At 42.8% G+C, this 27,491-nt stretch overlaps 1 protein-coding gene across 2 annotated transcripts in view; it reads left to right on the top strand.

Annotated features, from left to right (window-relative positions):
• The window catches only part of zfhx3 (zinc finger homeobox 3), a 136,123-nt gene that overhangs the window by 424 nt on the left and 108,208 nt on the right, over positions 1–27,491 (top strand). The window lies entirely within an intron of this gene.

Raw genomic sequence — 27,491 nt, 5'->3', positions numbered from 1 at the left:
TGTTTCCACGATCCTATTCTTGTCGCTGTAGACTTATCTGAATCTCTTTTCCTATCTGCTCGTAGTTTACGTGTAGCGGAGCTGGCTATTCTCACATTGTGAGAAATGACTGGCGACCACAAGTTCATTTCATGCAAGTAGTTTGGTTTATTCTTGATTTTTATTCGTATCGTTACCTGTGTTTACATCAGCGTTCGTCCTCTCCTCCTCATGAATGGAAGATAAGAAATGGACAAGACAGCGATCCTCTCCAAGCAGTTGACCGCGTAGAAAAACACGGTTTTAAAACAAATAGGCTATGTGCATTTCGGTGGGATCGGGAAAAGGTTTTGAGGGCTTATGAGTGGTAAGAAACGTGTTTTAAGGCACAGATGCGATAAGAAATAGGGCTGTGTTGAGCGGACGGAGGGCAGCGGCAGCTCCACATGAGCGCAGCCCAGAAAAGGAGCTCCAAGTCCAGCCTGTGGGTCCGTGTGCGTCCGGCGAATGGAAACATCTCTCGCTTTCTAAATTTGGACCGATTTGACAATTTGCACATCCATGGGGTTTCAGCGCCGTGCTTGTGAAATCCTCTTCTTGATAAACACATTTTTTTGTCCTTCTCCGACACGTCTCTCTCTCTGAAATGTGCAATCCCTCCGCCCTGTCTCAGTTCTTCTAGCTACACTTTTCCCCTTTACCCCACTTTTGTCCATCTTGTCTTTTTTAATTTTTCATCGCTGTTTGCCTCTTTTGAAGCGTTGTTTTTAAGTCGATTCTCGCTCATTCCCAGACGAAGTCACATGCAAATCGATCGACATGTGTGTACATGTGTGCGTGCGTGCGCGAAGGGGTTCGTGTTTGCGTGTGTATGTGTGTGTGTGTGTGTGTTATGTGAATGTGGTGTGTTGAGATAAACGAAGCCCCGGGTCTCCTTCGTGACAAGAGCGGATCAGCAGGACCTTATACACGGACAGCCCGAGAGTCTGAGCTGCGTTTTGGAGAACAGACATGTGGTTGAGGAAAGACACAGACAGGCTGGATCTGCTGCCTCCAACTACTTGGCTACCGTATCAGACTTTCAGGAGAACATTTTTTCCCCGAGAAATGCTGGGCCGGAATGAAAACAAAACATTGCCATATTAGTCTGACCTTAAGCAGGCACAATCCGTCCAAAGTTCCTGCCGGAAACGTATAGTATGGTCCAGGCTACACCTATAGGTCACTGCATGCTGTTAGTAGCCGCTAAGCCAGTGAAAATATGTAGGATTGATCTTTTCTAAAGTTGAACTACAGAACCTTCCACACAGCCTACCTAATAATAGAATACGCTGCTTTCTCGGAGGAGAACACAACGAGGCTTGTGAAGATAGTCTATCTGCTAAATGGGCCTTTTCAACAACAACAAGAAAAAGAGTTCATGACTAGGCTACACTGTTACCAACCTCGCCGAAATATGGATGTAACGAAAAATAGAGAAAACGGACAGGCAGCTGTTACATTGACGTTTAGCTATAGGCTAATTGCAAGCCGAAAATCTCCATAAATATGATCAAAAATTGTGTCTGCTTTTCGGATGGAGCTATGCAGTCAAAAAAGGCTGCGAGAATTAGTCAGACTCGGATAATTGTCGCGACCCAGAGACGGGAAAAGGGTTTTGCGAGCGAGCTGAGGCAAAGATAGAAGAGGGTATGTGTGTACCATTGGGGGAAACAGAAAGGGGGGCGAGAAGCTGTGTTTGTGTGCGTGCGTGCGTGCGTGCGTGTGTGTTTGTGTGTGTGTGTGTGTGTGTGTGTGTGTGTGTGTGTGTGTGTGTGTGTGTGTGTGTGTGTGTGTCAGACAGCAAGAAACAGGGGGAACAGGGGTCATGGAGTGAGTGCAGAGATAAAAAGGAAAGAGAGGAAACCCCCGCACAAACAGCCAGGGATGATGGAGAGAGAGTGGGTCTTGCTGGGAGAAAGGGCTGATGGTAGTTGTTGGCATGTTTTGGGAGCCACACAAAGCACTATGGGTTGTCAGCATCTGTCGGATTAAGACTTTGGCTTTAGTTTAGGATGGAAGAAACAAAATAGACTAGTAACAGGTTTTATAAAATAAAACGTTAAGGCTGTCATGGAGTAGGAGAAGGGGAGGGGGGGGGGGGACTGCGGGGTAGGAGTGTTGAAGGGGGTTGGGTAGAGGGGTCAAATAGCCATAGGCCATAGAGGAGGAATCAGGAGAAGAGGTCAGATAAACAGATTCCTTCCTTTCAGACTGGAGAGGAACAGACGGAAAGAGATTAGGGAGAAAGAGGGGAAACTGGTTGATTTATGTAAAATTGATACTATTCATATCTAGCTCTTTTTGTTTTGTCATGTAGTTCTTCCCCCCCCCCAGTGTTTTTTGATGTGTGTCCGCAACACTAAATTGTGTATGTTTCGATTCCGGTGATCAGAAACTCAAAGGTGTCGTTATGTGTAGTCAGGTAGGCTGCTGTGCCAAAACTCGAGTGATCTCCCTTCCTCCCCTGTCTAACAGTAACACTCCTCTCCTCTTCCTCCTCCTCCCTCTCTCTCCGTCTTCTGTTACAAAACAAAGACAGCAGAAATGTTTACTGTCATTTCACCTGTCTCATTGTTTCTGTCTTGCTTCATTGTCATATTTATGTTTAATTATAACAGTTCCTGGCAAAGGCATAGGAATGCCATTGGCTTTATCTGTATTTATGTATTAAGTGTTTATCAGTCGTGTGTTCGGTTTAGCTAACTATATTATCTCATGCTCATCCTTCGCTGTAACATTTGAGGTATTGCCTTCATGAGAACTGTGAGTGAGTGTCGTCAGAGTGATGGTTTTACCATAGACACAACATTTTTGAAAAATAGTTGAAAATGGGCCCTTTTCATTTCACTCGCCTTGTGGTCAGAGAAATTTCCTTCTTATATCTTTTCCCAAGGCTGAATTTCAAAATAGTTTTTTCCCAAAAACATTTAAATATTGAGCCAATATGAATAAACACATTTATGTTGCAGTGGGGTTATTTACCATAGCTAAAGAAAAATGAGAAAACCATATTACTCTGTTAAAAAAAATAAAAAAATACTCCAATGCAAATATTTCACCATTCTGATTGTTCTAGTTAATATTTTTCTTTTTTATTCTGAATAAGATAAGCTTTTTAAAGCATATCTTTGTCACATCAGGCAACTGTTTTAAACCATGGCTACAACAATACAAAATTGTTAACCTGTTATTTGACTGTGTTAGACACGTAACAAAATCCTTTGTCTGTTAAAATCACAATTATTCAAAAGTGCAATTTTGTTTATTTGTGACAGTGCTGCTGTGCATTTAGTGATTGAACAGGTTTCTAGTTATACAATTAATCATGTAAGTGCATAAGGTATAATTGCTATCTGTGTGTTGTTGTGTTTGTTATTCTTATCATGGAGAAAATATGTGGTGTTGTAATGCTGTGCTGTGATCACAGTTTATAGTGTAATTGCCACTTATCCTGTACAGCAACATACGGTTGTCTGTTTGAACTTGGTTTTATTACCATATTCGATGACATGCACGAATATTCAGAGTATTCAAATGTCAATTGACTGTATGAACAGGAATTACAGGGAGCAGCAGTTGTCATGGATTGGCTTGTTTCGTGGTAGGGGGGTAACCCAGAGAAAGAGGAGACAGTGCCTCTGGCTGTCATAACCCCTTCTCCTCCTCCTCACTGTGCCTCTCCCTCTCTCCTTCTCCTTCTTAATGTGGCTCTGCATATCTTACTCCTTAACTCCCACCTTTCCGGGCTTGGGCATGGGCTACGTGGGGGAGCACGCTGCCATGTTGTCGGCAGTAGAGAGCCCTCTTTAGGTCACTAGTAGGCTAAGGCCATACATGGGAGATTCAGCACACCTTAGGTTTGTTTGCGAGAGGTAGTCTATGCACACCAAATACAAAAATCCACCTAATTATGCCTTATTAAATAAAATATAGAATGTGTTGATGTTGAATTATGTCGTTAAAATAATTTATTATTATTATTACGATTATTATTATTTATTTATGTATTTTAATAAATCAGGTATTCTAAATTAATTCCTTTTTGAGAGGCAGGGAATTGCAAATACAAAGGTACCTTGTGTCTTCACTGAAATCAGTGAAGAATGTAAAGTGTCAGCCATTAGATGTATGGACATATCTAGATGAGGGCAGTCAACACAAATGATAGCTTCAAATCAAATGTGTGGTTTGGATTATGCAAGGTCCTGCAGCGAGGAGCGATTCTTTGAGTTGTCCTGCAGCCGAGGCCAGTGTACATGTCATGCTGTTATAAAGGCTGAAAAAAAAGCAGGCAGGCGGGCAGGTTCTCGGCTTAGCATGGTAGTGAGCGAGACAGTGGAAGGGAAGAGAGTGGAAGACATCACTGTCGCGCGCGTGTGTGTGTGTGTGTGTGTGTGTGTGTGTGTGTGTGTGTGTGTGTGTGTGTGTGTGTGTGTGTGTGTGTGTGTGTGTGTGTGTGTGTGTGTGTGTGTGTGTGTGTGTGTGTGTGTGTGAGAGACATATACCAGCAGCTTTGAGTTTCCAAAAGGGCTTCTCTTCCTCCACAGAAAGCACCCCTTTTCTCTAAAATTCCCTTCGTTAGAGCTTTTCAGTCATCATTGTATCTTTTAGGAGTGAAGTTGGTAAGATTTATTTTGTGGTTTGCTCTTTTAAGATATGTTATCATGTTAACTATCTTGGTTAAATCATTGTGGTAAACTAGATTTATGACTGGGAAGATTGGCTTGTGTCTTTGCATGTTTGTGTACACAGCTCCATTCTGATTTATGCATATGCTGGTATTAAAAAAATGAATTCACTTTGAATGTACCACGTCAAGGCCCTGTAACACTTTTGTTTTTAGGGTTATTCATTTTCATTAATTTTAAACTGTTTACAAAAAATCTGATCCTTGTTTAAATTCAAGCAAATCACAGCAGACCTATGTTATGGTAAGGCTACATTGGGCTGATTATCTGGCACTCATAAAGGGAATAGAGATATGGGAAAAAGAAAATACAAATCTGTTTCCCTTTAGTAATATGTTTAAAGCAAAGTATGGTTTCTATTTGGACTTTCTCTCCTTCGCAGAAGGAAATAGAAAGGGGGGGGGGGGGGTATGTTTGTGTGTAGATCTGTGTCCTTGACTAGAATCTCAATATTGCTTTAATAAAGCAAATAATAAATGTAACTTATGTAATAAATATCAGTTTTGTAGCAAACAAGGCAGTTTGTTAGATAGCTGTGTTGTACCGGTGATATAAACTGTTGTATATCTGGGTTGCTGTATCGACTGTTAGCAGAGAACCTGTGTGGTGTGATGCATGCCTGTCAAGGGCTGGCAGTATTGTAAAAAGAGTGTGTGTGTGTGTGTGTGTGTGTGTGGCATACCGGCTACGAATGACTGTGTATGTATCCTATCTGGGGCAGCAGCAGCTAGCTCTAGTGTTCAGGGATGGGAGGAACAACGATTTCGTGCCTGTATAGGCTACATATGCCTACACGCGGGTGAGGCAGGGATGACAGGGACCACTCCAAGTGCTGCAAAATTGAACTGAGCTGCACCCCAGTCCCCCATAAGCCCACCCTTCCCTTGGACCCTGGAGGCCAGCATTCCACCCTCCGCACTGGCGCTTATCATCACAAAGGACAGAATGCATAAAACATGGAGGACGCTTTGACAGAGGCGGCCCAGGTCGCCTTTCTCTCCCCACACTGAGCCCTGGAACAATACATGGGCCCCTCTGGCCTGTGACTCTGACGACACACACGCCGTCTTTTTATCCTCCCCTATTTCTTTGTCATCCTCTTCCTCTTCCTCTATGTTACTGTGCTCCGTGGAGTGATAACTGCCCTTGCATTGTTTATGTGTGTCTGTGAAATCTGCATTGTGACTGAAATGTGCATGTTTGTGTGCGTGCGTGTGTGTGTGTGTGTGTGTGTGTGTGGTAGAAAATTGACAAGTGCATCAGTTGCATAGCTTCAGCCTTTAAGTTCTATATTATTTACTGTATTACATATATAACAGAAAATATAATATAATTCAAATTCCAAAAAAACCACCATGTAACTACTCACCAATTGACACAGGTTAAATGTAAACAATTGAAATAATTGTAGGCCTATTCATACGAAGAAATTACATTTAGTATAAAAGAAGACATGTTTAAATGTAGTCAGGCTGGTGTCATTTTTCTTGCCACTAATTTTCAGCCAGGTCACACCATGATGCAACATGTATAACAGCTTGTATTAGTACCAAATACAATGTGTGTGTTTGTGTAATCAAGCTATCAGCTTCTCCGCTTTTCTGTCAGTCAGGCTGGGGCTCATTTGAAGGGCCAGATAAAGAGCTATGTGAAAGTGATATGAACATTATACTGCTCCAGAATGTAGAACTCCTTTTCTCCATGCTACTTATTCTCCACTGTTACTCCTAAGACATTCTTAGTATTAACAATTGAGAGAAAGACAGACAGATTAAGTATGTTTGACAATATTTCCTGATTTATACAATTACATTTGTGCATTATTACTCAGTTTTGTTTTTCAAGTAAGATGACATTTTACTTCTGTTTTTAGATCATGGTTAAAGCCCAGTTTTGGTTTTAGATTAAAGTCTTTATGATTTAGAGTTTCTTGCTGTGTGTGCACTGCGTCCCCCCCTCTGACAACCAGTAGTAATGTGCGGCTGAGACGGTTTTAGTCTATATCTGTCTATAAGTGTGTCTGATAGCTGTAGGAATGCACTACTAGGATCTGCTGGACCCCAGGTCTATGGCACTTCCTCTCTGTGTACCTCACAGCTTATCCTCCTCGGGATTATAGAGAGAAGAAAGGAAAAGAGCGATGGCAGGAGCACCCTTTCCCTCTCACACCCTCTTTCCCCATTTCTACAATTCACGCAAAAAAAAAAAAACTAAACAGAAAGTGTAATTCACTTGCAAATGTGTAGTAGCCTGTCTGTGTTCCCAGTGGAGGAGAGGGAGAGAGAGGAGAGGGAGGGGCAGAGATGGAAAGACACGCTGCAGTGCATTTCAGTGTGAGAGAGGGCCAAGGTGAAGCTACCGACTGCTTCTTCCTGGTCAGGAAAAGCAGCCGACTCCATCAGCCCATTGATAGATTTTTATGTGGTTTGTATGCATGTATTGTTTTTACTGTGTAACTAAGTGTGTGTGTGTGCACATGCTGTCATACACTATGTATATAAGTTGCGACACTCTATTTGTCATTCTCCTGAGGTGGCCTAGTGTTGCTCGCCCACTACCCCAGGCGACTGATTTGTCTGTAGTGAAGGGGTTAAGAAGCAGGGATAGCCCTCTTTTGTCTCTGCGGCCCTCTTTGCCATTGTTGCGGTGGAATTGAGCTCGGTGCACCTCACTTGACCACAGCAAAGCAATAAAATGGCCTCTAAGTGCTGTAGCCTCCGTAGTCCTCTGATGTCAGCTCTCTTCCAGCTTCTGCCGCAATTTTCTTCCTTTTTTTTCTACAAAGCAGTGTACAGTTTGTGCACACATACCGTGTACTGTACATTGTTATTTTCTTTCAGTGGTCATTACTCATGCTAGCTAGCCTTTTCATTATTTATTTATGTTGAGATTATGCTCACATCTATTTTTTTTTTCCCTTATTGGAAAGTGCATGTCAATTTTATTTTATTATTTCGACCTGTGTTGGTGCTTTTCATGCAAACACAAAATCAGAATATATAAAATTATAATATAGATTGTGAAGGACCTATTAGCACCTGCAGTGTTGTTAGTAGAGATAAAGTGCTAACTGTTCTTAAAAAGCACATTCAAAGATAGTACACATTCAAAACTGTTCACTTTTTTCACATTTTATATTTGTAATATCTGGCCGATCTGACCACCGCCACTGTTGTAATAGGAGTTATTTGACAATGCACAACCATATTATTTTATATTGTCTTTATGTTGTTTTACTAACAATAATAATACAGATACTGTGCATGATGCTTTTTTCTGTATTCAGTTTGTCAATGTTATAATTATTATAATGCATAGTGTTGGTGGTATTGTGTTTGATTGCACAGATGATTGTTTATAGTAAAATCCCACCTCTGCAGACATTATAATTAAAAAAAGAAAAAAAGATATACTGCATCGCCGTCCCATCTTATCTCGTCAAATAAGCATCCAGCTGCTGCAGTGGGCATGACAAAAGATTTATAAAAGATTTCTGATTGGCTGAATTATAATTGGCACTGTCCCAGGTTTAAACCATTTATGTCAGGTGTCACACAGACCGCATTAAATGTTGCACCAAACTGCAATTAAACAAGCATTTCCTCAAAGCCACAATATTTCACTTCTACATTATTCTGCAGGGTGTCTCTGTATTGTGTGTCTTTGCCTCACCCCTCTCTTCTCTCCCTCACGAAACACATGTGGTTTCCTCTCCGGGTCTCACTGTACCTAAAACAAATGCTCTTTTTCATTTTCCCTGTGTTAAATGAACAAACATAGGGACCCCGGTGCCTCATAATAAATTGATTAGAGAGAAGCAGACTCCCACACAGCAACACCGAAAACTAGAGATGGTGTGTGTGTGTGTGTGTGTGTGTGTGTGTGTGTTTAGCCTGAGGAGGACAAAAACTCTCTTCTTCTCCTTCACACGCACACATAGCAACTAAAAATATATATTTGTCCAGTTTAATGCCAGTTCTTGTCTGCTGGTCCTGATGTGCCTACCAGTATGGCAGGCTAAGCTCTAACTGCTGTTGCGCCCAGTGGCGGATTACAGCCACAGTGTCGTGGCGTTTACATATTCAACACAGAGCCCTCTGCGACTGTTTGGTTTTTTATTCTGACGTTCAGTGCCACAGAGCAGAGATTTGTTCTAGGCTGGAAGGGGTGGGGCAGGTCCCATGGGGCTGACACAGGGCTAGACGCCCGTGACAGACTGGTGACCTCGGCTTTGTGACGTCATTTGCCTTGTCTGGTCAACATGGCATTAATTTCCCCTACTGTTTAATGAATGAAGATAGGGGCCCGGACTAGTTTAGCTACAGCTATTAGTGATGATTTGGAGACCCAATACTAACAGAAGAATGCATTATGCCTATTTATCATGATGGCTTGAGTTTAAAACATTCCGTCTATCATCAGAGCATCTGCTGTATTTCTGCAAGTCCGTCATACTGGACTTTAGGTTTCATAAAAAGACATTTTCTTCTTTTTCTAGCTGGGTAAAAACATTTGACTTTTCTGTTTTATTCAGGTGGTAACACATAGCAAGTGAGCATTGTTGTGTGAAGCAGTAAAACAAAACACCCTGACCACATATAGGAAGTCAGCCTGAGGTAAGAGCGAGGCTCAAAACGGATACTGACTGTTAGAACAGTTTTTCTCCTGCTTACGTGCCAAGTGCCAATTCTTTGACAAGTCATGCTCTGCTTTCCCTGTCTTTTGCTACTCTTTACGCTCCCTCGGAGCATTGTTTAAGCACTTTCTTCCCAGAGCCCTTCTGATTCATGTACATTTGATAGAAATAAAAGGAATTGCCTCATAGATGAGGTATAATTTGGGCAGCATCTCCTCTCTAGTGTTGGACCTGCAACTCAGGCAAGGTGTGTATGTGTCAGGAGGAGGAGGAGGAGGAGGAGGCTATAAAATAGACTCCTGTTATTGCCTGCTTTTTGTAGAAGCCAGGTGTTTCCTCATGTTGGGTCATGCCCTGATGGGGAGCAACAGGGCACATGGCAGGTGAGAACCAGCCTTCTAATGCTAGAGGATAGCTTTTCATTCTGTGGTCTTCCTGTGACATGAGCAAAGCTCAGGTAACTCTGGCAAGCAGAGGAGACTGTAGTAGTAAAATTGCACTCTAGGCTGAGGATTAACACAGGAAGTAGCTCTTGTGTGGTGCAGGAGTTCTGGATGTACGCTTACTCCCCGTGCAGCACCAGGAACAGGACAAGTGTGTTGATGAGACAGCCTTTGTTTACACTGGAGAGAATATGGGAGGAAGGAGGAAGCACAGAAAAGAGAGAGGTGGTGGTCCGTGCAGGGGGAGGGAAAGAAGGCACAGACAACAGTCTCATCACTTCCTTCCTTGGTATAGTTTGTAGTTATTTTTTCTTCATGAATCGCCATTATCAAAATAACACTAGACTGAAAAGGGAGTGTAGAACAGAGGCACAGGTCCGATTACATGCATGTTAAATATCAACAGTGCCTGAAAACTCTAACCTGTAATAAAGAGATAAAAGTGGTAGCATGTTTGTTTAATTATGTGTACATGTAGTCTGCCTCGGTCTCTTATCTACCAGCTTGGTCTACCCTTGTACAACTACATTTGTCTTTTTTCCTGCCTGACAGGGTACATTAAGCAAGGCCGCATGTGTTGTTTGAACACTCTGTAGACCTGCGGCTTCCTTGGGACAGCTCTGTGCGCATTTATGAACATGTGCATATGCACATGGATGTGTGATCGTACATGGATACATTTGTTTGAGTTCTTTTTTTTTGTCTTCCACATAGAATTTCTCTAAAACAAAACACCAGACTGACACCTGCACCCTCTGTTCTGTGGTCAGAGCAAAAATGTACTTTCACATGACAGATGGCCTTCGACAGGAAACCCGCCATACTGTTTCACAATCTCTCTAGAAACAAGAACTGAGTACCCGCGCTATGGTGTGCTGTCCGCATTTTGTGTAATGGATGCCAGCTTGCCTGTAGTGGGTACAAGCACAAGGCGAAGGGAGGGGGTACCCCAACATAAGTGGACCCCTGAGACCTCCTGGAGGGGTAGAGGTGTGGCGAACGTCTGTTTTGGGCATGGCTTGTGTCAGAGTGTTTAGCGTTTGCCTCTGAGGGCATTTATATGCAAATGCTAAACAACCTATTGGGGTGGCTAATTACAGCAGGGCCTTTGTGTGTGCCAAGCAGTGAGAAGCAGAGAGTTACTAGCACGCCAGGCCTGGACTTCCCCTGCTTGTTTACTCATTGTCTTTTCTTATTACCCCCTCATTGACACTCCCCTTTTGTGTGGCTGTGCCGTTTGCCTGCATGCTGGCTCCTCCCCTTGTGGTGCTGGAGTTAATGTAGTAGATTAAAGAGGCAGCACTCTGGCCCTGTTTACTTCCTCTTTCATCTGGTGGCCCAGCTCTGTTTAGCCATTCCTCCTGTAGCTTTTGTCTAGCTACCACCCATTCAGGAATTAAGCCTCATAGTACTCTCTCTCTCTCTCTCTCTCTCTCTCTCTCTCTCTCTCTCTCTCTCTCTCTCTCCTACAACTAATGCTCAGCTAATTACTTTGAGTGATAAAAATGCATTTAGGTCAGGTTATAATGCAATGCAAATTTATGAGCAGGCAGAAGCAAATATTAACTTGTAGAGTCACTGATAGTCATTGGCTGGGGACAAAGGTACACCTCCCTTAACTGTCAAATATGAAGGTTTTTCATGTGTGTTTGGTGTCGTTGCCTTTTTTTCTTTTCTTTGTCATCAGGGATCTAAGGAGTATGACAGAAGGATGTAATGAAAAAGTTCCAACTGCATATGCTTCTACTATAAAGCTATATAAAAACATGCCTTCTGTTAGCCCACATACTACGTTATCTCTATTTCTATCATTGTAAAAGAGAGTATAACTAGAGTTGAATTACAAATGGAATAGTTTATTTTCCTCTTCCTGTTGTTGCCAACAATTACAGTTATTATCAGTATTTAAAACCACAGCCAAGTCATTGTGGTAAAAGGTGTGTGCACAGTGCGTCATGATTAAATCTGGATTAGAGGCCGTTTCTATTCTGTTTTTTGCATCTGCAGATCATTTGGTCTAATTCTGTTGTCCATCAAATATCACCTGCAACGTTAACTCCTTTATTATACAGTATAAACTGCACAGAGTTATTGTGTTCTCCAATTTTCCACTGGTTAGCATGTCTCACTAGTCACTTGTCCCCTCTATATTCTATAATATCTACATATCAAACTGGTCCTGCTGCATTCCTGTGAAATGATCGGTCTTGTGCAAAAACAAAGAGAGCAAAAGCGCTGGTTTAGTTTTGCCTGTTATTTCATTTTATTACTTAAATTTCACCGTTTGTTCCATGGTTTGCCACCACTTGTGCCCCTTCCTATGCGAATTACACCCACACTTTCATGTCTTCTCCCTCTGACATACCCTGACACACACTCATACATACTGTACATACACAGGGGGAGACTTGTCTGGCAAAGGAAGCTAAGCTGGATTAAAGGCCGTGTGTGAGGGAGCCAGGGTACCTCATAGAAAACAGCTGCCCCTTGCTGTCTCTGTCTCTCACCCCAGCCTGACAGCAGACAGAAATATGAGGCCTCTCCGGACCTCTGTCCTGGGAAAAAGGACAAGATTGCACACATACTCTCATAAAAGCCTTTGTCTCTGCTCTCTTACTCTCCCTCGCTCAGACATACAAAGAAGAAAGAAAGTCGTTTGTCTATGCTCATTCACTCATTCAGCCACAAATAGAAATCTTCGTTTCACATACACACTCCCTCTGCCAACCTCACAAAACCATTAAATTATCACATGCTTGATTTCTCTTTATTGTCTGTTTGTTAAAGTCTTTCATTAGCTGTTTTAGTCAATTTGGCGCAATTTGTCTGTCAATCTTACTCTGCATTTGCTTTCTCTCACTTCCCTAAACATTGTGCCTGCTCTTTCTGTGAGCAAGGCCTTCCGCAACACTGAGGGTGCTTTTCTTCTCCTGAACTCTTGTCTCCACCTTTTCTCCCCACATGTCTGGGATTTCTCTCTCTGCTCTGCTTCTCCTGCGTGTTCAAACTCTGACAGAGCTGAGAAAGGCATTCAGCTCCCTAATCCTGGCTCCCTCTATCAGGAATGCTAATACGTGTGATTGTGTGACCCGCCGAAGCCCGGCAACATCTGCAGGAGCCTATGGCAAAAGCCCCCACCCTCCCACACCCACCCTGCCCCCTGCCTTTGAGCGTTCACTCGCTGCCATTATTTCATTGTTTCACTTCACGCCTGTGACTGGGCAGTGCAGTTAACCCTCTGCTGCTCAGGCCAGGCTCGCTGCAGTCCTGCACACAGGGCCAGAGGGGTACTGAGGAGGGGCGTATGGTTTTGGGACAGCCCTTTCCCAGGACAGGCCTCCCTGTCTGCCCATCTGGACCCCTACACACAGCTCTACCCCTCACACTGTTTACTTTTGCATTCCATTACGAGCCAATGTGAATTTGTTTGTTCATATAGTCTGTTTGAAAGGGGGATCACTTCTGAGTTAAGGCATAAGTGCAGGAATTACCATCTGTGGTGCCCTGTTGAACATTTCTCCATGGGTAGCTTTTGCTTACTCAGGAACTTCAGGAAAAGGAAACTTATTCTTGATAGGATGAGATTTGAAGGGATTGTGATGTTGGCCAATGAAAATCTGTTATTAAATTTCCACCAGCCCCTTTTGCCAGGTATTGTAGTTGAAAGAAATTATTGTTGGGATAGTGTCTGTTTTTAGAAAGATGAATTACTGGTAAAGCACAACTGTCGAAGTGAATCTGTGTCAGGCTGGAGTAGGGCTGATTGAATTATCTTTCTTCTCAGTCCTAGCTGTACTCCTGCATATGTTTTCAGGCTGCACCATACTATAGACAAGCAAAGTGGCAGATTTGATCTCCTATGTTTTTCATTTACATATTAACATTAAGCTGTTAAAGCTAAAGGATTGTTAGACCTTTCAGAATTCGGTCAATGTAATCTGTTTTTGCTGGACTCCAAAACAAAAGTGTATATACAGTACATATCCAACACACACTGTAGTTTTATGCCATTATAAGGAAATTTATCCAAAACTAATATTTTATAAATAAAAGAAGTAACTAACTCTTAGCAGTAGGCAGCCTAAATATGAACATATTGAACTTTTCATGGCAGCGGTGGTTCCAATTATTTTACCTAAAAATAAGCCCACAGCCACAGTAGTAGTACATTAATTTTAACATGTTCAGCAGCCCACACAAAATAATAGGTTCTAATTGTCAAAGTGTCGGCTAATTGAGTTTGTTTGCTACCTCAAAGGTAGATGTGTCCCTATAAGCTGTTTCCAGTGCGTGTCAGAAATGAACAGCTATACAAACAGGAGAGAGAGTCAGCTTTTACCTAGCTGCAATGTCTGTGATAATGGCCCTGGAAAATACACGCACGCACGCACGCACGAACACACACACACACACACACACACACACACACACACACACACACACACACACACACACACGCGCACACATTCCGTTAATGTTGGAACAATGATTTTGTCCATTGTTATCAAAAGCATGATTAATCATTACGTTTTTGCAAAGCAGGGGCAGTGTTACCATGGGGACATAAAATTATCCATGCTGCTTTGCATATCAACAGAAAAGTTTACAATTGCAGTACAACTCTCTGTGTGGGAGCTGCTACAGGCCCGAGTAGCTTTAAAGAGAGGTCCACTCTTTAGGGATCCTCTGTCTCTTCCTCTGACCTCTGTTGTTCAGCTCGACAGGCTGTTTGTTGTGCGCGCTGAAACAAAATAAATGACAATTCAGCGTGAATGAAGGTTTGATGATTTTTTTGCATTTCCTTGTGATGACTTGACATCCGTTGTTAGGCTCCTCTTTTATCGAAATGAAATTCATTTTGAAATCTGTATTGTCAAAATATTGAAGGATATCAAAACTAAAATTGAGTGTGACATTTTAAAACCTTAACTGTGTAAAATCATGCTTTGTTTTTTTAGTTGTACTGACCATTGCGTCTATCTTTGCAAGGCCTAAAATAAAGAGAGGACATTATCTACCGGTTAGAACTGGTTACCTGCTTACAGTTTTGCACCACCACACAAAACTGCCACAATTACTAAAGGGAGGTGGAATGTGTGAAGAAAGATGAGCATAAACTCACACCACGCTTTAAGTGCCCTTGAGCAGTATTCAAGCAGTTCTACTCTATGAATCCAAAAACTTTTAGTACCCGCAGTTTAACAGAGACAAAATTAGTTGTCAAACTACATACTTGTAGGTTTTTTTTCAACTATCAGATCTATCATGATAGATCTGAGGTTACAGATTGCTGTCCATATGCATTTTAGTTAAATGCTTCCACTGTTCTGTTTGACTGCAATTTTGCTTCTTTCCTGCAAAAACGTTTTAAACTGAAGATGAGCCATAGGGGAATATAAGTTGGCCTACCATGCCTTTTCCCATGATGGCTCATTGAAACCCGGGATGGAAGGATGTCCTCTATTTTTAAGATCAAGCTTCATGCCATAACAGGCCTTCCTACGCTTCATTACAACATCCACAACAACACACTGTTCTGGAAGGATCATCTGTGTTATGTACACACACTCTGACATTGTTGTTAATCTTTACATTCTGGATACATTGTGTTTTACCAATATAAGTTATAAATGCTTGATTGAAATAACTGCAGATTACAACTCCCCCATTCCTTTGTTTACAGTCATGTTTCAGGGTTTCAAGACGGTTTAAAAGGAATGGGCTCTACAGAGCCAAATTGGATCTGGGTATGTAAATACTGCTCTGATGTTTAATGAGAAACAAAGTTAGCTAATTATAGCAGCTCTGAGAAACATGAGGAGGACAGTGGGAAATGTTTCCATCACTCCCTAGCTCTATAGATTACTGCCTAATTGCCTCAATCGAATCAGGCGGAGACATTACCCAGAGAGGCAGAGAGTGAGAGAGAGAGAGAAACATGGGGATGGGGATGATTACACATATCCGTCGGTGGCTCTTTAGATAATCCAGCAGAGGACCAGCAAGCCGGGCTCTCTGACATAGCACGAGCCCGTCTGTCTTCTTCAGTCTGCACTTCTCCCGTGTTCTTCTCCCTTCCCCCAGTGCAGTTATGAAGATGAGGATCGCAGGTTACTGTATTCTCTCCTGCCACGCCAAGCAGCTGTAGAGGTGATTCATTGGGAAGTTTTTCAACTATAATTACATGTAATTCTGACACATGTTTATGCCTGATTTTACCAGACAGTTTCTCCACTAATGACAAAGTAGCACATAACATCCTCCCAAACATTTGCCACAACAATATTTTTCTACCTTTATTATTGTATGTTGTAATTTGAAGTACTAGGTGAAAATAAACATGCAGTGCTAGTTTGGCAGACCTGTTGATAGGATGGGAGAGTAGTTTCTTGCCTTTTACAACTAATGCTGTATCATCTGCTTCGTTGACTAAGAGGAGTATAAGAGAGTGAAACTTAAGACAAATAGCTAAATGAAATACAAGTACTCTAAGAATGTCCTGATGCTGTAAAGCCCAGCTTGTCTTTCCTCTCGTTTAATTATATCTCACTGGAAATAGTGAGAAGGAAGCAAACCAACTTGTTTATTCTATTTCTGTTAATTCCTCTAATTCCTGGTAATGGTGGTGCAGGACAAAAGATACTTTTTGCATGTGGCTGTTAGATGTGGGCCCTGCTTATGTTTTGTAGGCAGGGTGAGGGGAATAAGAAGCTCCATTGGATCTATTTCGTCCTCAGAGCACAGAGATATTGAGGTCAGCTGTCCAAAATGATCTCATGTTAAGGAATCGGCGAGTCAGCAGGGTCAGAGCAGAACCGCCATGACGACACTTTCTCCACGGTGATAACGCTGCCCTCCTTTCCCTCCCCTTTATTTCCTCTGCATGGGAACAGCAGAGAAGAGTCTGAACTGTGACTGTGCCCTTTCACTCTGCAGCAAAATGGCACTGCCTTTGTTCTCTCGCAAAACCAGGCCCAGAAATCAGGTGAAGATGGTCTCAGTTAGGATTAATTGGATCTTTACAGTTCTGATGATCCAGAGCTGCATGGCTAATTCTCTCATCCTCTTTAATCCTAAACAAACATCTGAACTGCTGAAAATAGCAAAACAGAAAAGGACTTCCTTGATACCATGGCAGTGTTAAGGCAATCCTTTCTTTAGTTACCCAGACAGGATGCCATGGAGCATGGCGTTGGAGCTGCACATAGGAGTTCTGTGTGGGGAACCCAGACCCTAGCAGAGACTTTTTAACACTTTTGGGAAAGTAGACACTGTAAACAGATAATGCTGCTCATGCAGAAAGGGCCGGAAGTAAGAGGTCTCCAGACGTCTAGAATGGGCACTCTGTGTGTAAATCTTTGGAAAGTGTATTTGGAGTAAGTGAGCTGGGCATTATGCATCCATGTTACTGCTCATTTTACAGTCAACTTCTCTCCTCCATCTGATTCAGTATTGGTAGACTACTATATAGCTATGTGGATGAAATACCAACAGTTGGCTTATCAGCTGTTGAGCCGAATATTGTTGAAGCATATTGAGCAGTGCTTCAAAGGTGTGTTTCTGTTTCTCTCAGGTCATGTGCACCAGTCTCAAGTGACTGTTTGTAAGTAGGCTTCAGCCTATATCTCTTTTTCATCCTAAATACACATACGACTTGGTTCCTTTACTTTCTAATCCTCACACCACCTTCTCACCCTTTGTCTCTTTCTTTCTCTCTAACACACACACACACACACACACTCACTCTCACACACACACACGTCCCCATAATTTATGGCTGCCGGGTCCTTGATCAATTGATAGCAGGGAATCCTTTGGTAAATAGAGTTTTAGACACATTGCCAATAGACCTGGGCTATTGATTGGAGTGTAAATTAAAAACTTAATCAGGTCTCTAAGATAAGATTTATCTCCGCCCCAAGCAAATTACAGGGCTGACTTGGAGTCATAAAGGCAGGCCGGTGGGCACAAGAGCTCCACCCCTATGGGGATGCCAAGTCTGGCCACGATTCTCTGTCCTTTTCCCATTTCACTGCTGGTGCCTCCACCACTTCTAGGCTTACTTCTGTCTTGTGGAATAGACCATGAAGACGTTTAGTGTTGACATAATGGATGAAGGATTTTCCTGGTGTCTTTAGTTAGAACAAGGCAGGCAAAGAGTAACAGTTTAAAGCATCTGGTCGACATATTCATCCAATATGTCTTATTGTTTCATGATGTACTTTCAGTATGGCTGACCCAAGTGGGAAGTAGTTTTATTTCTTTATCATTTTATTCTGTTTAGCAGTTTGTCTTGTTCAGTCTTGTCAATATTCTTTCTCTGCCCCTCTTTTCCTCTCTCTCTCTTTCTCTCTTTATCACTGTGTGCTTAATCACTTACTTTCATTGCTGCCCGTGATGAAATATGTAAATCATTACACCCAGCTTTTATTTCTTCAATAATATTCTCATCTTGTTGAGGTCATTTTAAACCACAATAAATTCATGCACATTCATACGCACATGCAGTGTAGTCTATATTTTATATGTCTTAAGACAATCCTTGGTATTGCACATTGATCAGTATATGGATTTTTACAGTAATTGCTGGGGAAATTTTCTCTGTCTCTACTCTTCTTCATTATTAATATTGGGAAATGGGTATACATTCAAAATGTCTTGTGTATAATTTCATCTAGAAATAACGAGAGCACTTTTAATTCATGCCAGCTAATACAGAGTAGCATGCATACTGAGAACTGGGGTTTCCTCAGTTTTCACAGATAAGAAAGACACACTAAGTAAGGATCCTGAGATAGCTATCTCACAGGTATATGTCTGGATTTTTTTGTCTGTAATTAAAACATACATTTTTTTTCCCCTTGTGATTAAGGCCGGTGTTAGGCTCTGCACAGGGATTATAGGACTTCTCATTATCTATGGTTATAGACCTCATATACAGAAGCCATAGAAATGACATTGACCGAGTGAGAGAGCAAGAGTGAGTGAGAGACAGATAGCGAGAGAGGACAATAGAGCAGACATTTGAGGAGGTCACAAGTCCATTAGCTAATAAATATACATAAATATGACAAATTGTGCAACACCCCTGAGGACTGTTATGTTGGTGGTGAATTTATAGACAACGTTTTTGGGTTTGTAAAGTGCTGGGTAAGTGTTAGAGGTCTCCAAAAGAGCAATGCAACCTAACCCATCCAGTGGCTGCATAATGGTGGCCACACTTTCTCTTTGTCTAGTTGTGGGGGAGGCTGAGACCATCAGTAATAGGCTTTTTGCCTGATAAGCCCGGAAAATACTCGTTTAGTTAGTGAAAGTGCAGAGGGATCCTGGCCTGATAAACCCGCTGTTTCCGTCTGTAATACCCAACAGCTAAAATCAATAGTTGGGATAATTCTCCCGCTAGTCGTCCAGTCTCTTTTATCTGCAGTCTTCCTCTACCCATGTTCATGGGGGTGGTGGTTAGCTGGAGTATGCCTCTGTGCATAATAGAGGTTATATAGTTACACTTACTTAGTAAAACTTTTCTTTTTGTGGATGTTGCTTGCATTTGTCTAAAATGTTGTTTTCTCTGACACTATGGATGGGATTGGACCACTACTGCCAAATGCTGGCCTTAATCCTCTGACATTGTCTTACTGTTCACTAGCCAGTATGCCAGTGTTGGCACAGAGTTAACTGGAGGGCAGACTTATGTTCATTTTCTTGACGTTATGGGTCTAACTCCCAGCGATCAGTCCAGGTGTTGTCTCTGAGTGAGTGCATGTGTAAATCTGGTGGGAGGAAGTGACTGTCAGCACTAATTTAGTCCTGTTAAGACCTCTGTGCTCTGTCAACACAAGCTCTATGTTCCGACACAGGTGCTTGATTACACATCAAAGGTAGCACCTCTGACACAGCCACAGGATTGAAAGGTTCAGAGAAAAGACAAGAGAGGCCCTTTTTAAATTTAGGATAGGAGGTGCATAGACCTAAACATGCACGTTTCTACGATTCTCTGATTTTTCTTCTCCAAGATTTCATTGCTTCTCTATGCACCTTGCTAGGAGGTGAAGTTGTGCCAGAACTCCTGATCAGACATGATGAGGAATACAGAAGTCCCCCAATATCACAACTCCACTGTTCCATTTTAGCCAGCGTTATCGTTTTGCTGGCAGGCTCTCCCAGAGTGAGTTTCTGTGTAATCTCTCTGGCCATCATGGCATTGCTGTAAAATACGGCCTCAGGTGTTAGTAGGCAGGGTGGTTGGCCTGCGACACCGTTACCTAAAGTGCAGTGTATTAAAAAGCAGTCAGGGCCCTGGATCACAGTATATCACAAGGGAGAGGCAGCGATAAGGCCTGCCTGCCCACCCGCAGATCAATGAAGGTTACTGACATCATATCACAAAGTGAAAGCGAGTGATGCACCCCAGCTATTTATCAGCAGTGGATCGGACATGAAAGGGTTGGAGGGGGGAGAGGAAGAGACAGGAGAGCACTTTTCCCCCCGTGTTGGGGGCTCGAGACCTGATTCCTACTCTCCTGCCATGTCACCATCTCCTCTCCTGAACTCCGGTGGCTCCCATATGGAGGCAGCAAGGAGACTGTGAGGATTTATTGAGGCAGTGAACTGCTAAGACTGAACAAGGCTTAAGTCGGGAAGGTTGACTGACAACAGCACACGACTTCTCTCTCTTGTGTCTTTTTCACTTCCGTCCTCTCTATTTCTGTATGTTTAGTTGTGTGTAAAAGTAGTTCCAAGATTCTTGTGATCTGCAGTCACCTGACGTGACACAGGCCTGTAGAGTTTAGTTGTTGTATGATAGGTTAGAATGAAAGATATTCTCAACCACTGCACTATTATCTGTAAGCCCCTTGTCTTCTCTTTACCTTTCCATAGCTTTATCGACTTATTGCTCTATATTTCATAAAGCCCCTATTCTCCTCACTTATGTCTGCATTAGTATAGTAGTATTGAGTGGCATATACGCGCAAAGGCACTTTTGCGTGTCCATGCGTAGGAGATCATGCTTACAGGTACTGTATGAGTTCCATTTATCAGCTGCCTGGGGCACAATGTAGAGGATTTCCCCCAATGGGTTAGTGTGTAACTGCTCTGTCAATACATGCTTGTCAAGGCTGGGAGAGTGTGGGGGGAAAAGGCCCCTCACTGCAACGCACTGAAGCCACTTATTGAGCAGCCAATAGCTATTTACCGCTTGACGGTGGCAGGCGGAGATGGGGCCCAGCTTGGCAAGAGGAACTATGTGGCTCATTCCCCACTCCCAGGACTTAACAGCTACTAGCTTTGCTCTGAACCTAGCCCATCCTGAGCCAGGAAGCAGAACCAGTGGCTCAGACAGGAGACAGGGAGGTCTGTGTTTATGTGGAGCAGGTTGTCCTCTCCTGGCTCCTGGTCTTTGCCGGGCCTGGCTGTGTGTGCAGCTTGCTGCTGTAAAGCCCTGCTTCCTCTCTGGAATCTCGGTGTTGACAGAGAGCATCTGGGCCCTGGGAGAGCTTCCAGCCTGCTGGGTCCTCACATGTACACACAGGGAGGGAGGGAGGGAGGGATGGATGGAAGGAAGAGGTAGAGTAAAAGAGCTAGAGCGCAGGTTTCAGTTAATACACTGCATACCATCTCTTTATATCTTTTTCAACTTTGCAATGCCCATTGTTCATGTCAATGTCCATGATCCTATGTCTTGATCTGCTCCCCTCCTCCTTTCACCACAAGCACCTAAAGGTGCTATGTTTTATGAATGGGTGTTTTGATGGTGTTCCTTTTATTCTCGCCTACTTTGATTCAACAAAGAGAAGAATGTTGTCAAGGAGGTGTTCATCTTCCCTCTTCTGTTTTTGTTTTCTTAGACCTTCTCGCTCTGGTGAAAATCCCCTTTTTTTGTGGGCTGCACAGATCTCTGTACTGTGTTGGAGTTGCGGGTCGCCTGTCAGAACATGTCCCATATACCTGAGTCACAGAGGGATTAGTTATCCCTCACAGAACTGTCAAGGAAAGAATCAGCCATACCACGCACAGTTGGGGTGAACTAAGAAATAGAAGAGGCAAAAGGAGAAGGAAGGAGAAAAGTTAGTCCATACAATTGAAAATGTACCACACATACCCATCAATTCAATTTAACAGGCTTTATCACCTAAAGAAGTTTCCTCGCCCAGACACATTTTATATGTAATTCATGTATATTAAACTGGAATGAGATGTCAATTTTGCAGAAAGTAAACCATACAAGACCAGCACAGTGAGATGTCCCGCTGTTAAAGAACAGCTGTACAAACAAAGAGACGGGAAAAAGAACAAGAAAAACACATTATATCAACATTTAACAACAGTTGCTCTGTAATCTGGTATTACTTCCACAAGCAAAGGAGGGGCCTGTGTCAGGCCAAGGTGAACTTGGATACTGTTGTGGCAGGAGGAAGCCAAGTGCTTTCAAGAGGTTAGCCCAAGATGTGGAGGTCCTCAGACTCATCTTAATCCAGGAGGCTTGTACTTAATCGCTTTTGATGCGCATGTGAACATGAACTGCTTCAACATTCCAGCCCTGAGCATACGAAGTTCAGAAGACCAGGGCAAGGCTGAGTGGGTAGGGGGGTGAGGGGGTGAGGGCAGTAGGGTTGTGGGGGTGGCTTCAGCTTGCACTAATTGGCTGCCAGGCTTCTCTACACTGCCTGGGGCAAAAGGAATACCCTACCCTCAACCCAACACCCCCGGTGTCTTCCGACTGTCCTCTTCCAAACTCCCTTTCTTTTCTTTAGGCTCTTCTGTGTCCCCACTCATATATTATGTGTCTGTGTGCGTGCTTCTGTGCGTGCATGTACTGTACGTGTTACACTGTGTAAGCTGGCACATTATTAAGGGGAATTCCAGTGAAAGAGAGAAGTTGAACAGAGAAGAGTCTGTCCCCTGGATCTGCAGTGGGTGGTATCCTAGTAATGTTCTTTGTGTGTGATTTCTGCCCACAGTGGCCTTGTGTATTTCTCTGGTCGTGTCAGTGTTAAATTACTGTCTGATGGCACATAGGACTCCCAAATGGACCATGGGAACTCCCATATGCCTTGAGTTCACTGAACTAACTAATTGTTAAAGTTTGAGAAGACTTCGAACTTTTGTCAAGCCAAGCTTTGGGAGACAAAGTTAGAAAGATTTGGCTGAGGTGAGCTAGGGTTTTCCAGCCAGGCAGTCATCCAGAGTGACAGAGTGCAAAGATGAAAAAGGGAAAGACAAGGGTAAGCAATGTAGTATTAACAATTGTGAAGTTGTGACATGGGCATCTGTGAGTGTACTTCACACACATACGTATACACAAAGACTTTGGTTTAGCGAGGAGAAAAGGCTTGCACCCTATAACATCTAGCCAAAGCATTGTAGAGTCGTGCAGGCTGAGCGTATTCCTCTTCCTGTTTTGTCCGTGTGTGTGTGTCTGTGCGCTGTGGAGTGGTTCAGGTGCGGTTAATGTTGGCACCAGATCTTCAGGCCTGCGGCAATAAACAACAGAACAGGCAGGAGGCCAGATGCAACTCCACAAACTTTTAACCTCTCCCTCAGCTAATCCCTCGCCACACTAGTAACTCTTTTTTTTTTTTAACTCATTCTTTCACCTCTCACTCTCTCTCTGTTCTTTATTTCTCCGCCCACTGCCTTCTCTTCTCTTTCTTTGTCTCTCTCTCCTTTAGTCCCACTCTCCTTTTAAGTGAAGTCAGTATGCTGACCTCTAAATAAAGGCTGGAACACTACAGCTGTTACCAACTTCAAACAGCCAATGGCTCAGAGTTGAGCCTGTGCGAGTGTTAGGGGCAGAAATAATGTGCCTATTAAAACTAACTTAGAGCCCTCTTTACTCTCAAGGCTCCCTGGGTCTAAGTTGACCACACCAAACCAGGCTTGATACTTCTCAGCTGAGACAATCACAGTGCAGCCAGCCCTAACCCAGCCCAGTGTGAGATAAAGAAGAGCTAAGACAAAGACACTGTTCATTTGAGTTCACAGTATCAGTATACACTCTTTGATACAATCTTTTTGTGGTGGAGGGCAGTAACAAAGGGTCACCTACGCTTTCTCACATGAGGTGTCAGTTATATAATTTGACTGGACGTCACCTAATGTAGCTTCATGCAAAATCGTCATGGCCCCCAAATCGCACAACAGCGGTTAGTTCTCTGTCCAGCGCAGTGCTTTTATAATAATTTTTCCTGGCACACACAACAAGTGAAAGCAAAAGGAATAAAGAACAGTATGTTCACCAGGACATAATGAAGTTTTTACACAAATGAATGTGTGCTTGTCATAGTTGTTATTAGTTGGATCTAAATCAGTGGAAAAAAGTTAACCTCTGTATTCATGGAACATGTTAGGCTGACAAATCCCAGGTCTGGTTCACAATGAATCATCCACCTCAAGCTCATATTAATAGAACTTGTAAAAATGGAAGCTGCCTTTTATCCAAACACTTCTAGAATGGCTTTATGATAGAAAGACTGAGCCAGAACCAAAATGGAAAGCGTCAGGATTAGTCACCACGTTCCCATGTCTGTTGTTTTCAGTTATAAAGGGTTACATGATTTATTATCTGTACAGATGGTGATACCTTCTATCCCGCTAACCTCAGTAACTTTTAAATTTAGATTGTCAGCCGTTGTCCTGTTTCTTCAGAAAGCTGACTTGTTCTATAGGGCCGGCTACCCATTTTACTCGGTTAACATTCCACTGGGCAATATTGCCTACCAAAGCCCCTTATTTACTTAAGGCACAAGTGAAGTATAGAAATCAGCAATTTAGTAAATATCGTATGTGTAACGCACAAAACCTTCCTTGAAGTGTACTTTTTGTAGTAAACATGAATCTATGTTCAGAATACCAAAAAAATTCTGTCCAGCACTTACTTTAATTACTATGCTCTCTGTTTCTCTGTAGTAAACCAGACTCATTGCCTTTATACTTAAATTAGGTGTTATGATCTAATTGTTATGACGTTTGTTTGTCCCCTGTTGCATGGTCTGGGTGAGTACTCGATTCTGATTGGCTGCAGGGTGTCCATAACTAAGTGATGTAGGACACCTACTAAAGGCGTTTGGGGGAACCTGAACACCACAGGTTGGAGCTAACACACACTCTGCAAGAAGTAAGTTATAGCCTACTGCCCCTGAGGACTGACTTTGTTTCTCAGCGAATAATGTTATCTCACATTCCGTTCACTGTTCAGGTCGCTACTTAAAGCTGCGGCCGTCAGTTAGCGTTACCGTTAGCTAGCTACAAATTGCGGATAAAACTGTAAGAGTTCCTTATATTGTTTTTGGGACAATGGCATGACTGGACAACTAGCTAGCTTGTCTTGTTGTTCAACATGCTGTCAAATTATTTTTACTGATTGCCAACTGTACACAATTTTATTGACTTTGGATCTGGCTACCATAGCGTTAGCTTTCTGGCTTGTAGCTACATCTCCGTTGCTAAGGGAGGCAAGTCCTAAGGGCCTTCCTATTTCCTTGATGATAAGGAAGGCAATGATTGATCCAGATATTAGTCAAACCTTCAGGCGTGACCAGGCAAACAGAGTTATTGTTTGTAAAAACATTAGATATTGATTATAAAACTAATTAAAATACACACTAATGTTTTTAAAAATGTTATTTGGCCAGTGACAATGGTATAAGCGGGTTAATGTCCTTCGAGATGTCCATTGTCATTGTCAGGTATTAATGCACAATGGTGAGGCGTGAACCGTCCAATGTGAAGTCCATTAATACTGGACTTACTTAGTTACTACACATCTTAAATGCTAATACATGTATCCAAAGCCACTTTTTACTGTGTACGTGTGTGTGTGTGTGTGTGCGTGTGCACCTGTGCCTGTGTGTCTGTGTTTGTCCCTTGAGATAAATAATTACAAGTTGTACGGGTTGTCATTATGAGCCTGGCTGTCCGGCCTTCCCCTGACTGCATGGCTGCAATAGGTTAATTACATGTCTGTATGTTGATGATGTCACAATGTTGGCAACTGTTCTCAGGCGCGTTGTTTGGACACAGATCTATTTGAGCTGAGATGAAGTGGTTCTTGACAATCCCTAAGTTGTGCTTGCTTGCGCTTTAGGTTTTTCCCCTTTTTGTGTCATTCTTATTCAAAAGTTTCAAAGAGAGGCCATTATTTCAGGACTGTCCTAGTCATTGTCCCCAGAGAATCATCTCTGCTTATAGCCCAACATCCTCCTGGTGTTTAGTGTATGACACAGATATAATTTATTAGTACTGTGCATGTGCTTGTTTTACTTGCCTGTTGAAAAATAGATAAGGAGCTCTACAATTCTAACAAGAATGGACTTGTGCCATGACATACTGTATATAGAAAAAAAAAAAAGTTTGTTTTGTGTGACTCCTATTCTCAAAATAGTTCACTCGACCCTTTATTGAATGGTTACAGGTAATACGGAACATTAGTTAAAGGTAGAAGGGAGTTTTAAAAAGATATAATTTGCTCCTGCTTGGAAAATAGTAAAGTGTTACTATTGAAGCAGAAGTACACATAGAATGCATTCCAGGCTGAAGTGGGGGAATGAGCAAGTGTAGGAATGGATATGACATTCCTCCTGGAACACCTGAGAGGTTAGGCGGATGGTGACTGCAAGCTAAGAGAATGCTGAGTGCAAATCTCTGTCGACAAGCTGTGCCTCCTGCTCTGCTCCACCTGGGGAATGTGTTACCTAATGGGCCACAAAACTGCCTGGAGACCACAGCTCTCTTATCGCTGATATTAGATGACCCTGCAAAAAAAAATACAGGAATCCATCATGAAGAATAAGAATCTTGCAGAAAAGTAGGATTGAAGGCTTTTCTCTTTTTCTGTGGACAGAAGGAAAGAATGGTAGGTAATGTTATCTTGTTCACAGTTACAAGAATCCTGCTCGCAGAGGCTTTGGGTTTCGAGTTTCTCATATGTATATAAAGTTTCACTGCACAATGGATCTTTTGTTTAGAGCAAACCGAACACTCCCCCTCCTTCTTTTTCTCCCTTCTCTTGTAAAAAAAAAAAAAAAAAATGCATTCATGTGCTTGTGGGGCTGTGAGGACTCAGGTTTCTGCTATCTTTGTGTGCCATGTCGTCACTCGCCCCCGCTAGCTGAAATGTGCATCTTGCACAGGCAGGCGCACTGCCAGGGCTGCTTCCAGCCATGGATTAGAGAGAATCCAGGAAACAACGGACTCCTGACAAAACAGCGGCATGACAGGTAACTGAAGTTGCACTGGGGAGAGAGGAGGCAGACGATAATTACAGAGCTTTTTGTTTTCTGGACACTCTTAGCTGGCTACTTAAGTGCCTGATCTGAAATCTGTGCCTTGTAATTACAGTAGTGGGCCCCATTAGGGCAGAGGTCTTGGTTAGGATTATTCTGCTTCCCTTCTTCTCTCTGTGTGTGTGTGTGTGTGTGTGTGTGTGTGTGTGTGTGTGTGTGTGTGTGTGAGACCACCCCCCCCCCCACCTCCTCCTGCGTCACGTAGAAACCACAGCAGTCAGGGTGGAGGAAAGAGCAGGAATTAGCCTTCTTCATGTCTGACTGTCCTGTGTGCACAGTCACATTCACACTTGCTGCCTGATCCCAGAGCCACTGAGATGACAGTACCACGACCTGTACTAAGTGTGTGTCCGCCTTCTCTTTGCCCTGCCCCCCCCTCCCCCCTTTTCTAGCTCCATAATACCTTTGCTACTCATGCTGA

Source organism: Etheostoma cragini, chromosome 1 (assembly GCF_013103735.1).
Source record: "Etheostoma cragini isolate CJK2018 chromosome 1, CSU_Ecrag_1.0, whole genome shotgun sequence".
NCBI lineage: Eukaryota > Metazoa > Chordata > Actinopteri > Perciformes > Percidae > Etheostoma > Etheostoma cragini.
This window is presented reverse-complemented; position numbering and strand designations above follow the sequence as displayed.